The sequence below is a fragment of the Acomys minous genome (assembly GCF_964271855.1).
Source record: "Acomys minous genome assembly, chromosome: 5".
Classification (NCBI taxonomy): Eukaryota; Metazoa; Chordata; class Mammalia; order Rodentia; family Muridae; genus Acomys; species Acomys minous.
The window spans coordinates 89,965,311-89,980,683 of record NC_140494.1 but is presented as its reverse complement, the minus strand read 5'-3'; the positions used below and the strand labels follow the sequence as shown (position 1 = coordinate 89,980,683).

General features: G+C 43.9%; 1 protein-coding gene across 2 annotated transcripts in view; it reads right to left on the bottom strand.

Annotated features, from left to right (window-relative positions):
* OPCML (opioid binding protein/cell adhesion molecule like) overlaps window positions 1–15,373 on the bottom strand; it is a 1,121,617-nt gene that overhangs the window by 872,965 nt on the left and 233,279 nt on the right. The window lies entirely within an intron of this gene.

The following is a 15,373-nucleotide window of genomic DNA, read 5'->3' as shown; positions in this document are numbered from 1 at the left end:
AAAGAACTTTGTTCATTTCCATAGGTCTTCTCATTTCTTTCGTTCCAGAGGCATTTTATGTCTCTCGAGTTTCAAATCTATGTTCAAGTTTACAGTTTACAATGACACAGACATGGGGAGAGATGGGGATGTAGATGTAGGTATGGACGGCTATCCCAGAGCACCTTTAAACGCACGTGTTCCTTAAGCCACGGATTTTACTTCAGGCTTCCCACGGTCCATTTATTGCTAAGTGCTCCAGAGTCCCTCTTCCTGCCCCCAGGTCCGGCCGCTCAAATTATTCACCCTTATTTATCCTTTGCTCCTTTCTATTTCCGAGTTAGTCTGGGCTGCCAGATAATTGTCGCTTCTGGCCATCTCCCTCTTGCTCACCAGCAGCCTCCTAACTCAGGCCTGCACAGATGCAATCAATCTGTTACTCTGGTCAACAGTCTTTGTGTTCTTAACAGTTTATTTTTGCTAAAGAGTAAAGAAAAGAAAAATGTGCTGAATTATCCACACAAGGAGTTGATAGTCACATATTTTGTAACAAATAAAGCACCATTTGTTCTTTCATATATTATATATACATATATAATATATGAAATATATGAAAATATATATGATATATATACCACATATATATGGTATATATACCTATGTGTGTTGTATATTATATGATAAATGTGGCTATCTCAGTGAGCCTGGACAAAACTTGACTTCCATTTCTCTAAATCACTTCCCTTTAACTTAAGCAGGGAAGGGTGGCTGGCGGGCAGTAGGAGGTAGATAAGAAATGGGATGATTCCTTTTTAATGCCTTCTTTTCAGATCCACCCCATCCTCCTATCTATCTATACATCTGACCATGTTCTGTGCTTGAGACTTCAGTGCATTTACTGTGTGGGTTCCTCTTAGAAGCCCTTTAGGAGTTGTCGTCTCCATTTTGTAGATGAGGAGTGAGGACTAAGAGAGAGTAACTGCCTAAGATTATATTGCAGAGGTGAGATTTAAGCACTCAGCTTAACTTTGTGTTAAAGGTTATTTCTGGAACGCCACATTGGCACTTTTAAATTCCCTAAGCCTGTGTGTGTGGCCTGTGAGGCTGGAGTTCCCTAAGGAACTCTGAATATCATGGCCTTGATGTCCACTTTCCCTCAGGAATGCCGCTTCCCTCCGGGATGAGTCGCCTTTTCTGTCTGCTTGAGTATCAGCCTTGGACTCCTGTGCACACACAGCACTGAAGCCCCAGGACTGCAGAGACTGAAGACTTGAGATCGCTTTCATTCTTTGGGGCGCTATGAGTCCCAGCAAAGAGAGCAGGAAATGAAAGGTGCATACAATTCCTAAGAAGCTTTGTTATTTTATCTTTGCCCTTTAAAAATAAAAGTGCTTCCCTAATTAATTGCTTTAGAGAAATGTAAAAATGAAAATGACTATTTAAAAAAAAAAGCAACTTTATAAGTATGGAGAAAGGCTGTTTGACTCACTGTTCTCAATGTCAGCTTCTCATCCTCTGACTCTGATATGAGGGGCTCTGCAGGCCCGCATTGAAAACATGTATGGGCACCTGTGTTCTCACATGTGTTAAAGGCCACAAGAAGGACATTGAGCCAGGAGGCTCCAGTTCTGAATATGTGAGTTTCATTTTGGGGCTCTTAGGTGACTTAATTTTAGCTGCAGACCTACTGTTCTCTAAGTTAACACCAAAAGCAATAACTGCCAATTGCTCTGTCTCTCCCAGTCAGTGGGGAGGAGGAAAGAGGAGTGATTGACCCTTCTTTTCCTAGATCATTTACAGCAATTCCAGGAAAGCTGTGTTGTCTGCATTTTTGTACTTGTGAAAACCAAGGCATACAGCCTCTAAGTAAATTTCCTACTTTCTCTTGCTTAGGCAACAGAACAACACCAACCAACGAAGATTTCCATTCAAAGACCTGCACATTAAGCCCCAGAATCAAAGGCACTATTATGGCTTAAACCTGGGTCGTTTCATAGTCAAGGTCCAGCTCTCCAGACCTGACAGCTAGGAGTCAGGGTAACAGGAGAGACCCGAGTGAGGACCTTGGTGATTTCAAACCCCGACTCTGGACCCTTGTCACTCAGCCAAGAGAATGGCAGTATTCCTTAACTGTGTTCACATAGAGGATGACAAAGGGCACAATCTCTTTATTCTTCGAGTGGTCGTGTTGAAGTGAGATGATTCCCAGGGCTCTGCAAGTCTCTTTTTCAGGTCTTTAAATTTGTGTTAAAAAAAAATGCCTGGAGCTGTTGGCAGAGCAGGGAGGTGTGGCCAGGCTTGGGTGCTGAGCTCTCCCAAGCAACCGTGGGCAGGTCAGCACAAATGCACCTGCAAGCCAACATTAATTTCCTGTCTTCCATCTGAGGTCTCCTGATAAGCAGTTGTCTGGTTAAGCATCCAAGACAGAATCAGGCTTGGTCTTAGCAGACTCCCCATGCTGTTCGTCCCAGCGTTCCCTCCAGCACTGGTTGCCCAGAGCACAGGATACCCTCCTGGAACCATTTTCAAACAGAAGCACCCCCCCCCCCCTCTTTCCACCTCAGCCCTACTCGTGGCTGCTCTGGACATCTCTACCAGCCCTAGCCACACACCTCAACAGAGATTCTCAATGCATTATTGAAAAAGGTCTTCCCACAGAAGGCAGAGAAATGAAAGTTCCCCTCCCCCACCCCCAAATTTCAATTACTTTTCCTTTCTTGGGCATAGAAATGAAAACCAACTCTGCTTATGACTGAAGAAATCTACATTTCTGAAATTTTAGTTTTCACTCAAAACTTAATTGGAAAGCTTATGGTGTGTGTGTACATATGGATATGCAATGAACTAACTGCTTAGGCAGAAACAGTCCTATAAGGGCATTCCTGGGGCCTTTCCCTCCCATTCCTCATCTGGTTAAAAAAAAAAAAAGAAAAAAGAAAAAAAGAAAAGAAAAGGCAACATGGCTGAGTAAGACTAGAATAAGAAGTGGGCGCTAGGAGAGAAGAATGCGTACTAGCCTTGAGAGCTCAACTGTGTACATGGGGAATGCATGACTTACTCAGTTTATGTTCATTGGGCAAAACAGTGGCACCCCTCTAGATTTGCATATGAAACACTCTATAAATTTCATTGTATCTTCCCATTTACCTAAGCCTTGTAAATAAATTCAGTCTTTTTTACCAGCTTGTCCTTTTTCCCCCTCCCTAGAAATAGCATGTTCAGAACTTTGCATAATCTTAAAGTATCCATTGCAGGTGAAGAATGCAAACATCATCAGACGCTGTAGCGGTTAAAGGGGGGGAAAAACAGTTAAACAGGAAGCAGCAGGAAGGCGGTTTGAACAAACGTTATAGAGTCCCTGCCAACTTAGCTAAAATAGCCCTTGCTCCTAAGGACCATTTTATTAAGCATAGCCTACTCTGCCTCCCCCCTTAACTATGAAGACAAAATGTTTCGTGTTTATGCATATCACTGGAGGAACGCCCTGCATGTGCCCTGCTGGCTGCCAGTTGCTTGATGTACCATCGCTGAATAGCTGCATCCCTATGCAGTGCAGTGACCATTTCAGAGAAGGGTAGGAGTGCTGTTGAGGTAAAAACCTCAAAGGCAGGAATGAAGCAGCCACATGTAAGCAAGCAAAGACAGCAAGCCAAGGACGGCCCAGTTAGAAGATCAGCAAGCCCTCAGGTGACCAGCAATCCGACACAGCACTACCCATGAGAAGTATCTTACTTGCATAGTAGATCTCAGGGATGTAGGATGCCCTGTGCAAAATGGTGCCTATACGTTGTTCCCAATTGAGACCTCTCTCAGATAACTCTGGGCTGTGTTAGTTTGAGAGCTGAAGCTAATTAGGAAATCATGGTTCTCACCCACCAGGGAAGATGACACCAGTCTTGCAGCTAAAGGCGGACTATGCAAGTGCTACAAGCCATTGTCTATACAAGAGAATCCTCACTGTGGTCTGGACTGTCATAGAGACTCTGGCACACCTTGGAAGCCATCCCTTGTTCTAGAGAGGACTTGCAAAGCTTAGAATAAGGAAAGCCCTGCTTGATGGGAAACCACATGGGAATTTTTCATAGTCATCATCCCAGCACCCCGTTCCATCCTGAGAGCAAATGGCTTCTCTCTTTTAGCATGGAGCAAAGACAATGGCTGAGTCCTCAAAATACACTTTAATTTAAGAGACCTCAGTGCTGGAGTCTCATGTTGGGAAAAGTCCTAGGTAGGGATGGTTCTACATAGTGGTCCATGTTTTTGGAAATCCTCTTCTGACTTAGGTTCAGCGCTACATACCCATATGCCTTGAGGTAACCATTGCTTTGAACCTTCTTTCATCACATCTGAAGTGGAGAGTGAGGCCCAACAGTCATACAGTCCCCTTCTACTTCCAATGTCAAGAAGCCTTGCCCAAAGAACGTTTTTCACTTTTTTCTCTCAGGTATCAACCAAACTCTTTTCTCAAGATGAGTATCACTGCAAATATTGACGGTAGAGGTCAATATATTGTGTCGTGCCATGTGTAGCATTTTCCTGTTCTGGGGATATTTTGTGTCTTTAGTCTCTTACATTGAGGAAAGTGGTGAGGACAGACCCTGGCAGAGTTAAGAGCATAGCCAGCCTTTCAGTCCAGGTCTTTCAGATGGCAGATATAATGATGACTTGATGCAACAGGGACTAGGGTGGCACCTCTTCTCAGAAGCTCGCTGGCTTTGTCCACTACACATGGCCCCGTGTCTCAAGAATAAATGCAGGCCTTGGGAACAGATACTGAAAGGTCAGGGGCAAAGAGGTATGTGGAAGATGTCATAGGAGAGTTCAGGAGCAGTGGGAATTTATGCTGCAAACAAACTCACAGGTATCCTACCTTGACCATGACCTACATTGTTGGTGAAGACCGCATGGAGAAAGGAGGGAGAAAGAAGCAAGACAAAAGCTGGCCAGACAATTGAGAAGGCGGGGAGTCTTTCTAGAAATTGGGGATTTGGTCTTGTCTGTTTAAATATCATGTTATCTACTGCGAGCTGTGTGCAAGGCACAGAACGCACACATGTGAATGAGGAAAGAAAGCACTCAGTGTGAAACTGTCCTCATGGACATGGGCCCAAATATATATAGGGTCAGATTTTGTCTCAGTACTCACTAGTTAGGATTTACAGCAATAACAAAACTCTGATTCTTGCTTTCGTTGTATGTGAGATGTGGATAGTAACATGGTCAAATAAGAGAGTATTAAGAGTTAAGTGTGAGCACTGGACAAAGCTGGGGAGCCTCTGAGAAGAGGTACTATCCCTGTTTGTTGGGCAATGTCCTCATTATATCGACCATCTGGTTTAAATGAGATAGCACTACAGAATGAAAAATTGTAGACCCGAGTCCTCTCTTGGAGTTTATCGGTGGGAAATAACTAAATGCAACTGTACCAATTCAATAAGCAGAGCCATAGATAAAGAAGGTCATAAAATAAGGAGTTAAGGCATTAGTTCTCCTAGAACCACAAGAAACTTCATGATTGAAGAAAGCAGAATGTTCCAGAGAAGGGTCTAAGAAACAAAAGTGCAACTAAGCTTAATTGTTTACAGGTTAAAATGTCTTTAGGTCTGGATAGGTGTTCTAAGTTGATAATTACAATATGTGATGGAGATTGATTTATATTCAGAAATTTAGATGCACCAAGATAGGAAAGATGTCTTCTTCAAGGCTGTCAAATACAAATAGTCAAAACATTAAGAATGTAGCATTTATATAATTCCTGATTGTGTCATGGTTCTTCTTTCCATAGGTAATCTATTGTATATACATGTAATAATATAAATGTATATGTACAAAAATAAAATAACTTAAAAAGAGAAATGAAAGTGCAATTGAAATTGGAGAGGTGAATCAAGCAAAGTGTGTTTGCTTGCTTGAGAAGGTTCCCCTGACTGAGCATGTGGTGTGTGGAGAGGAAGCCTGTGAGGTGAGCTACAAACAGGAGTGGGCAGGAGGCATCATGGGTACTGATATAAGATACCTGAGTGTTCTCTGACATAGGTCATGTTGCACTCACGACATCTATTTCAACTCTGGAATGACCTTAAAGATGCCGCTCAGCTGTCTGTGAAGAAGATAAATTGGAGCGAATGCTGTCCTGAAGAAACAGCTCAAGGAGTCTTTTGCGCACAGAATCATTGCCACTGGCGTGTGCATTAGTGGCTGTAATCTGCGAAAATCCTTCATTGAAAGTGTCATAATCAAGGTGGGATGAGGCTGAGGACAATAAGGATGGTCACAGCAAAGGAGCTGCACTTAGCTGCTAAACAGGAGACATCTGGAGGACACAGAGCTGAGATTCCCCTTAAATAGAATCCACTTAGAACACACTCATTAATGTAACTCCACTTGCTTAATTATTTTAAAACTATTAATAACCTCAAAGAAACTTGCCTCCAGTTAGCAAATGATTTAGAGCGTTAGGAATGTGAATGAGAGTGTGCTGTGTGAGATGTCGTAACACCTTTGAATGCACTGACTTCTAGAGCTTTCCACTTGCCATTCTGAAAGGATAAAGAGCCTTCCCTGACAAGAGCCTCCATGGGGAAATGTGGACATGCATCACATGTGAAAATTAATTCAAAAGACAACTGATAACTCAAAACGAAGATAATGGCACACAAAATGTATGCTTGCCAAAGACATGTATTGCAGAGTTGCTTCCAAACTTGAACTTCCTTAAATCAATATGAATGGATCAGGAAGGCAGGAGGACAGTAGTTTCCCTGAACCAGAGAGAGGAGCCAGGAATGAAAAAGAGAGGCTCTCCTTGCTCTGTCCAGTTGCTGAGTTCTAAGGTACATCTCCAAATATACTTAAGTATTTAAGTGAACTGAAAATGTGATCAGAAACCATGTACAGAGGACCTCCCTTGACTTATTCCTAAGACTGGGGTTTTGTTCATGAACCTATGGGTGTGATGTGTTCAAAGGGAGGAACAGCACTTGTTCCTGGCCTCATTTCTCCTTCATTTGTGATGTGACTCTCCTACTCATCAATAAATTACAGCCTGGCCAGTTGCCCTTCCGCTAACCTTGAGGGGGTTGAAATGATAGATGCATTTATAACTGAAATGAACCTGAAGCCCCATGAAAGAAAAGAACAATTTTAATTTTAGAAGGTCTACATAAAGCCATCCTGGATAATACAGAATAAATAAAATCTCCATAAATAACCAAGTCTATAATTATTTGTTAAGCTCTTATTCTGATTTTGGCACTGTGTGGAAGTTTGGAAGATTCACAAAGAGTAAAATAGGTCACAAAGAAGAAGAGAATGCCAATGTCTTATTCATCTCTTTGTCTCACAGTACGAGGAAGGAGACAGTCAGGGGTAGACTTAGAAGCCATGTGGAGAAACAATGGGGAAAGAAATATCTAACCCTTTGTTTCATACTGTAGACCAGAGCTAACCAATAAAAACATAGTATAAATTATGACCATTTTAGACATGTATTTGGTTTTTAAAACCCTACTAGCAACATATTCTAAAGTTAAAAAAAAATACGGGCCTGGCGAGATGTCTAAATAGTTAAGAATACTGACTGTTCTACTGGAGGAACCAGGTTTAGTTCCCAGTAACCACACAGCAGCTGACAACCATCTGTAACTCTAGATTTAGATCATATGTCTTCTTCCGGCTCCCACGGGCACCAGACATACACGAGCTGCACATACATGTAGGCAAACACTCATACACATACAAAATGGAAACTGTAAGAATCAAAAATATTCTGACTGAATAAATTTGTCATAAAAATGCTTTCATTTTGACCTATATGCTAAATGCATTTCAAGTGCTCCAAAACCTCATGACCCTGTGGCTGGCCATCAGATGGATCAGAAGAGCTAGGTGACTGGTTCATTTCACAGGAATACTCTGTGAAAACTATTTAACTCATAAAGTTTGGTGGGAACTTTGCCTATCAGTGGATCCACAAAGGCATCCTGAAGGCAACTTCTCCAGGCCAGCAGGGAGAGGGCTATGGGGGAAAAGGGGGGGAGAAAGTCCCTGTGAAAGAGTACAGGGAGGTATAAGCACTCAGAATGATCCATGTATGCGTAGGGATGGCCAGAGCCTCAGGTTGCTGGAGGAAACCTTGGCTCTTTAAGAGCCAGGGCCACCAGCATCCAGACTTTGCATTGGCTCCTTATGAAGCGGGAGGGGAAGGGTGGGTTCCTATCACACTGGCTTTTGTCACTGGGGGCTATGGTGGTAGAGACAAGCTGCAACTTGTTGACTTTGCATCCCAGCTGGTGTGTTTGTAATCTGCTCTTTTCTGGTCCAGCTGCCACTCCGCACTTTGAGGAAGGACAAGAACTGAGAAGTTTGGGGGAAATTTTTAGCATTTCATGGTGTGTCAGAGACAGGAAGAGCAGTTTCTCATGGTAAATTAAAGAGTTAAAGGTGTGATTTTTCTTTAAATATGTCATCCCACAGACTAAGACTGGCATAGAATGCAGAGCATTGAATAGGCATTAGCTGCCTCTAGCTTATATTTGTTTTTCTCAGCTTTTGCTTCCTGGAGACCCGGAAGGTTGTAACAGAACTGCCCTGCCATATGACAACTCCAGGTCAAGTGGCTTAGCCCAATATCTAAGCCCTGAGAAAACATAGAATATGGGGCCTTCATCCTGCCAAAGAGGCATCTTCTTTCAGGTACAGCGCTTTGTAGAAGAGAGGCATCAGTCTCTGCAGAGTGAGCTGGAAGGAGAGAATAAAGATGAGAGTCTACAGCCCAAGGAAGGGAGGAGGATGCTCATTACGAAGGTTGAGGCACATCAAAGCTACTGGAACTTTTAAACCTGACTGATGCCCAGGCTCTGGCCCTATCAATTATGTCAGAATATCTTGGGTAGAGTCTAAAGTTCTGTTGCTTTCATTTGTTTGTGCATTTTTAAAAAAATCTTCCAGATGACTCCCATGAATATAGCCAGAGTGCATAGGACAGCTGCCTTTTGGGTTTACACTCATGGAAATCAAGAGTGTACCTTGTCTGCTATTGTCTCCTGCTTCTCTGAGAAGTCTGGAGATGGCAGAAGAAGCAAGATGATGATAAACATCCTCACAGGTACGGGCTCTACATGGCTCCTTGTGCTTGTGTGACATCTTAGAAGAAGACAGCTACTCTGGATACATGGGGCCTGAACTGCGGGCATCGTCATAAAGGCTAGTAAATTCTACTGTAATCTGGACAAGAGATCATGGGCACCAGATTTACCCTTGGTGTAAATGATGGTGGTGCCTGCATTTGTGGCGTGTACAGAAGCTAATGAGTAAAGCTGGTACTACTTGCTTGTTTGCTGAAGATGATGTGTGCTCATGGAGGACACTTCTGTGTAATAAATAAGGCAAAAATGACACCATCCAGTCACTGTGAAATTCTCTAAGGGCATTTAAAAGAACAGAGAACCAGAGGCAAGCCACAAAGAGACTTTCTCCAGTACTTTAACTTCTACAACATTTCCTTGCAATTCTGCTAAGAACACTGCTCTCAACTGGCCCTCTTATTCCTGTGACAAAGGCTTCCCTTAACATGACCTCCCATTATGCCAAAAGCACACAGAAAACCCTGCTGAAGGGTTGAGGTTCGGTCTCCCAGTAGTATTCCCCTCATCCCAGCATTCATGCGGAACATTCTGGAAGCAGACACCTAACAGGGGATGGGAAGAGCCACCGCAGTGTAGTGCAATGAGGATGGGTAAGAGTCTCGAGTGCAGACATGGGTGTTCAGATCTGCATCACCTGTGACCTGCGTTTAAGCCCCATGGCCACTCTGTGTATAGAAAGTGAGCAGATGATGATAATAATTTTTAAAAAGAAGAGCTACTTCACTCTGCCCTGAGTGGATCATCAGAAAGAAGAGGCTAGCTAGCCCCTTCACAGTGATCTGTGATGAAGGCAGCTCTAAGCACAGCAGCCATGCAAGTAAACTGCTACATCCCACATTCTATATCAGCTTCGATGGTGGGTTGAGAACGTACCAGAAAATATCCTTATAGCTACAAAGAGAAACCAAGATACCTATTCCACAGAGCACATGGGCAGTGTGCTGTGCCTTGATTTACAGAACTCTCTAGAAGAATTTCAAGAGCACCTCCATTCCCACTTGATGGGTAGGTATAGCATAAGGCCCATTGAACTACTATTGTGACTCTCCTTGGGCCACACTCATAAGGGATATGAAATAGCAATTTATATTGTCTTCTCTCCCAGGGAAAATAAAGCTACAGTAAGTCTCAGATTCACAAAGCAAAGCTGTTTCAGATAGCATCTGAGATGTGCTGGTGAGCTCTGTGAGCAGGGGGACTTCTGAGCATGTGCTAATCCCAAGTGTGTAGACCTGTCTTGTTCAGATTGCATACAGCACCATCATATTTGGAGCCACGTGTTCCTCAGTGTGCAGGATATAAAACTGAATAAATATTCGGGCTCTGAGCCAGGTGGCGATAGAGCATGCCTTTAATCCCATAACTTGGGAGGCAGAGACAGGCAAAGCTCTGTGAGTTTCAGGCCAACATGGTCTACAGAGGGACTTCCAGGACAGCTGGAGCTGTTACACAGAGAAGTCCTGTCTCAAAAAAACATAAAAGAAAAAAAGAAGAAAAAATCTGGCTCTGTCACTTTTCTACTGAGACACCAAGAGGCAAGCTTAGGCCATGTTTTATGTTCTTGTTGCTGTGGTTCGTCTTTTGTTTTGTTGGCTTGTGTTGAAAACTTCCCTGAGCATGTTTCTAAGCCTCTAAAAGGATAGTACGACCCACTGGACATTCTGTGTTGAAGAGGAAAATGCTCATGTAGGAGTCTGCACCATTGCTGTCCTGAGGCAAGTGCTTTTTAGCATTGCAGGACATTGTCTTAGTACACATAAAAGTCCCGCAGTGCCCAGCACCCAGGGGCCAGTGTAAACTGCACCATCACTCTGCTCCATTAGCAACAAATATGTTGCTGAAAGGTGTCAATAAAAGATATAGTAGCAAAGCTAGCATCTCTGTTCCCCTCCAAAAGTTGTGGGACAGGTCCTGAGATGCCAGCATGCTCCTCTCTGACTCTCTGTCTGCTCCCCATACCCTGCCTCTGGACTTTTAGCCAATAGTACAGTCACACTGGCTTAAGCCACTTTGAAAGGGTTTCCACACTTTCTCTGTAAGCCCTGCTTTCCCGGCAGCCGCAGTGTCTAAGTAGAAATTGGACAACATTAATGAAACCCCCAATTCAGTATTTTACTTTCCACTATTCTCAGAACATTTTCACAGCAAAAGCCAGGTGGTTTTTTTGAAGCATGCATGCATGCAAGTGTGTATACACACACACACACAGAGAGAGAGAGAGAGAGAGAGAGAGAGAGAGAGAGAGAGAGAGAGAGAGAAAAGGGGACACGCACACAGGCATGAACATGCAGACACAAATACACAGACATACACATAGGCACACACACATACACACACACACTGAAGGGGGACACGCACATATGCATGAACATGAAGACACAAATACACACACACAGAGAAAAGGAGGGACATGCACATATGCATGGACATGCACACACACACACACACACACACACACACACACACACACACACAAACATGTACACACTCCACTCTACATGCATTCAGTCCAACTATCCACCTTGTGGCTGCTCTGCTAAGAAGCCAGCTCTCTTTGGGTGTGCAATCTACAGGCGGTGAAGGCACAGTGGCAGATTACCCAAGAGAATGGCCTTACAGTTCTATAAACTATTTATTAGGCCTGTCCTGGAGAGCGACATCAATATGGCCGTCGGTGAAGCAAAGCCGAAGCTATAAAAATATCATCTATCCCAAACAAGCTTCATAATCAAACAAAGCCCTGTGCTGGCTGGGACAGGTTGTGTTCTGACACGTAAGGGCCCTTTCCATCTTTAAAACAGACCATTAAAGCACCAGAGCACTTTGGCTCACAGAAGTCAAATCAGAAAGGAGGGGGAGGGGAGAGCTCTCTTCTCGAAGAGTAATAACGGCCTTTGAGCACCAGGAAAAACTCATTGCAACAGAGATGGGATATTGCTTTTCTCGTGATGGCTTCTCAGTTTCTCGTAACACTCCAACAATCTCCTAGAGGTTCAGAATGTCCCCACCTTCTTCCTTCCCTCCCCACTTCTCAGATCCCCTTTTCTCTTCAGTCCATATATACACAGCACCCTGGTTGTGATTTATTCAGCATTATGTTGGGGTCCCCAACCTCCTGAGTCAATAAGGAAATGGGATTTCAGACATTTTTCAGAAGAGAGGGGGCAGTAGTCATAGTAGTAGTAGTAACAGTAGCAACAACAAGAACAAGAACAACAACAAGAACAACAACAACAACAGTAACCTGAATTAAAATGCAATTGTCCCAGAGCTGAGAGGCAGTTTGCTAAGGCAGAGGAGAACAGCAAGTAGATTTACACACTGGTGGTCATTATGATTGACATTCTCAGCCTGTGCCCCTCCAACTGGCTCCAAAAATGTCTTAATAACATGCATTGGAGATGTCCTTGTATTTATACCTTATTGGACCTGCTGGCATGGGATAATATGTGGGTTCGTAAAAAAAATGAGGCTGGGTGAAAGAGTTTCAGAGAGTAGTTATATAAGGAAGCTAAATCTCTCTTTTTACCACCTGGCACACTGCTTGTGGCCTCTCATCATGATTCCAGACACAACCCAGCAGCTCTGATTTGTGCATGGGGGATGCTCTGGGCTAGACCACAGGCTAAGTGAGCAGGCACCTAAACTGAGGAGGCAAGAAAGGAACAAAAGAAAACAAGGAAGATCACATGAGAGAGGCTGCAGGGAGTGGCTGGCTCCACTCCAACATATGGCTACAAATTTGTTCTGTGGGAACAGAGTTCATGGTGCAGGGTAGGCTGTCATTTTAGTTCTCTGGATAGCCACGGCAAGAGGATTGCAAGTTCAAGGGCAGCCTCGGCAGCTTAAGAAGACTGGCTTCAAGTTAAATGTGATACAAGGGTCGGGGATATAGTTCATCCTTGGGGTTGGATTCTCTCTTTTGTACATATAAGATACTGGGCTCAATTTTTGGAACTAGGGAAAAAAGAAGAAGAAAGTCTGAGATCATAGGAATGGATAGGTTAATAAACCATGGTTAGATAGATGACCCCATAGAGGTCAGAGAGGCATTCTCTATGATTTTTTGATTGGTTTTGAAGTGCCAGGGTATAAAAGTGATGAAATGGTCAGGCCCTTGGAAAACCCATATGGAGACAGGCTCCACCATATTCTCCCCCGAGCTCCTTCTGCGAGCACCATGCCCCATGCATCCCACCATGATTTCCTTCTGCAGTACTGGGGACATACACTCTTGACTACTGAGAACACGGAGGTGTAGGAAGAACTCGCACCCACAGTGCTCATTTCATTTATTGACAGAACACTTATTTTTTCAGAGTTAAAAACCAGAAAGCTGATTGTGTCAGTACTGCAGCTGCCCTTAAGAAAAGCAAGTGAGCTTCAGACTGAAGGAAGGCACCAGTACTCAGCATAGGTAAGCAGGTCACTCCTAGAGAGCTGGGATTCTGAATGTGATGGGAGCAAAAGATGTCTACTGTGATTAAAAAGTTCAGCGCTTAGGCTCTGTCCTTTACATCTCAGCTCTGCACATACAATGGAGAATCAATCAAACTGCAAAAACACAAACGTTGCTGAGTTCGGGATTCAACCCCACCAGTGGCCACTGCTAGCATCTTAGCAGAGTCAGCTAACATGGCTGGTTCCCATTAATGCCAAAGTTCAAAGCTGAGCCATAGCGCTCAGCACTAACCCTGAGGTATGACTGTAAAAGGAGACTGCCCCGTCCATCAACCAGCTGAGGTGTACCCAAGAGTTTAGAGAAATCAAGGAGTAGGCTGAAGAGACTGATCTCACTAGAAGCTTCACCCCTGTCAACCCCACCCTCCAAAATATTGTTAAAGGAAAAGCTCCAGATGGTTTATGAGGGAGAAAAATTTCGGGTGTGAGTCTTTTACTTTGCAAGTTCTCTCAGTAGCACAGCTGGATCTTGTATGTGAGAGGAGTTAGGGAAATCGCAGCACGCGCTGCTAACAGTGAAAATGATATGATTTTCTGGGATGTGATGGAGTAGCACTGCCCTCCCTGAAAAAGCCATCGCCGTGAGTCCATGTGGTATCATAGCTCGGGCCCACCGAGAGTGATGCTCATCAGTAGCAACAGCATGAAGCGGAGCTCTGCGGAAGCAAATGGGCACATACAGAAGCTATGCACACACATCTGCCAGGAGGCAATCACGCCCACAGAGTGAGCAGATGAACACTCCCTGCTCCCCAAGGCTCCCAAGGCTCCAGGCTAAGAGCTGGGATGACAAGTTTACACCAAGAAGACCTCCTGCCATGCCTGGGCTCTGTCTGCTTTTTCCTTATTCATCACTGTGAGCCACCTCGGTTCCCTCTGGTTCCCCCTTGTTTTGAAGAGGAGCTCCAGGGCAATAATGGGTGAGTCATCCTGATCTAAAGCCACAAACTATGGCCACAGCATATGTCTAGTGATACAAACTAGACCCAAGTTGAGAGGGATGTCACCCCCCTCCCAAGTACAGTGAGTAGCTAATAAGAACAGAACGTATCCCATAGGCAAACGTTTTACAGGCAGAAAGTTTCAAACCTACCTTCTTCCATAGGAGAAATATTTTGACAGTTCCAACGAGCAATGGCATGTAGCTAATATCTTGCTTCCACAGCCTCTCCACTTAGTGGACACATGCTTCCTAAGACTCTATTCGTTTCTGGGGAAGCATTAAAATTGCTTCTTTGATCCCAGGGGTAAAACCAGGCATTGCAGGATGGTCACAGGAAACCTAGGTTGGTCTGCTAGCGAAAGCAAAGGGAAGCAGGAATTCCCGGCTGCGCAGATCTGAACTCTAATAAGTGGGAATGTAGGTAGAGTGTGAAAGTACAGCTGGCGATAACTGCCCACTTTAACATCTCCACTCTCAGAGTATAAGGAAATTGGAATCAAACAGAAAAGACCACTCGGCATCTGCTGTAGAAAACAACGCATTTCCAAGCACCCCGCTGGGTTATTTCATTCTAGCCGTTCATTGCCTTTGAGCTATTTTACCACTTCGGAAATTATAGATAATTGATAGCAATGCAAAAATAGCTCTTGTATATAGACATGGGAATAAATTCTGTGTGGTTAAGGTTTACTGTTTTTGAAGTCCTCCCATACAGAGAAGGCCAGCCCCGTGTCCGCCTGTGAGCACACACCAGTGTCTGCCTAGATGAGCAGATTCTATCCTCCCCACATTTACATTTCTCCAATTTACATTCTGAAATGTATCATCTCTGCATGCAGTCTTC